We start from the raw sequence: 1636 nt of genomic DNA on the forward strand, positions 1-1636 counted from the left end.
GTGTTCGTCTTCCTACTCCCCCAGTCGACTGCCCAAGCGTTGAAGTCCCCAGCTATTACGGCTGGGGGGTGCTCCTTCACGTCCTCGCGCAGTCGGTCCAGCAAGAGCTCAAATTCCTCAATACAGAGGCTGGGCGGTGCATAGCAACTATAGTAGTTGACCCCATTTATCTTCGCCCTGACGTATCCCTCCGCATTCCACCACGAGTCTCCCTGGAGTGAACCGCCAGCGCAGCGCCATATGGCAGCTCTGCCCGACGAGTCCGCAACCCAGGAAGGACTTGTGGGGTGCCTATAGGGCTCCGAAAGGATCGCCAGATCCACCTTCAGCTCCCGCACAGTCTGCATAAGCAGGTCCTGTGCCACTTCACAATGGTGAAGGTTGAGCTGCAGTACTCTCATTGGCGCTTGTTTAGGATCTCCCTCGCCTCCCTGTAGACTGGGCACCTTCCCCCTCCAGCCATATGGGAGTTTTCAGCCGCCTTGCCTTTCTCTATGCAGAGTACGCAGCGGGCCGCCTCCTTACATCCACTCGCTTTGTGACCGGCTTCTCCACATCTCACGCAGAGTTGTGATCGATCCACGGAGCTCTTGCACCTGGCAGCTAGATGACCCTAGTGCCAGCACCTATAGCACTTGGTCATCCTAGCTATCCTCCGTACTCTACAGTTGACCCAGCCCAGTATGGCACGCGCTGCTTTCTCGGGCAGCGTGACTATTGCAGTTTGGGTTCCCCCATATGCCCTTCGGAGTGTTCTGACAGCATCCGCCGGCACCTCATTCCTTCCAGCAGCCCCCCTAAGGGCTTCGAGGACATCCTCCTTAGTCGTCAGGTCATCGAGGTCTTTCACCTCTATGTCCCCCTGCGGTCCCTTCCCCAAAACCTCGGCATCTTCTCCAAGAAGGTCGCTGAGGGTCCTCCTTAGTACAAGGGCTTGGTCGGCACTGTCCTTGGTCAACACCAGCAGCATATCGCCCGTGGTTGTCCTGCGGACCTTGTCCACACAGGCCCGTGCCTGCTCGCAGGGTACGTCTCTCTTGACCTTGGCGAGTACCTCGGCGTACTTCGCCTTGTCCCTTGGGCGGATGATTAGGGCATCCGGTCTGGTACTCGCTATCGGAGGTCTTCTTCTACGCCTAGTCAAGTCCGAAGGTTTTCCCGGCGTCATCCGGGCACTTCTCTTCTTCTCCTTCCTCCGGTCCACCAAGATCCACTGCTGCTCAGCAGGTGCAACAGGTGATCGCACCGTTGCAGCTGAGGCAGGGTAGGCCCCCTTTGGTCTCTTCTTGCTCTGGTCTGCGTAGCCAGGCGACTCCCGCTTTTTTCTCTTGGCCTGCCTGATTTCTCGCGGGCTTGCCTTCCGCACAGGTACTTCTGCCTCCGCATCTGTGTCCTTGGCTGTGGTATCAGAGTGCGTCCTACAGCGCCCTGGTCGGGGGGAGGTAATCTCGCCACTGTGGGGCTGATTTTTTCTCTTAGTATGGTCAGCATCTTCCACCGTTTTCAGGTTTCTGAATTCTCTGCTAATCGCCGTTACCATCGCTTTAATCTCCTTATGAACGTTCATTTTCGGTTGGACAAAGGCACGCAGGTCCCCGATGAGGCTCTCCACTTTAGCCCAGGTCGCTGTCCTTTT

The sequence above is a fragment of the Fopius arisanus genome, unplaced genomic scaffold (assembly GCF_000806365.1).
Source record: "Fopius arisanus strain USDA-PBARC FA_bdor unplaced genomic scaffold, ASM80636v1 scaffold00163, whole genome shotgun sequence".
Classification (NCBI taxonomy): domain Eukaryota; kingdom Metazoa; phylum Arthropoda; class Insecta; order Hymenoptera; family Braconidae; genus Fopius; species Fopius arisanus.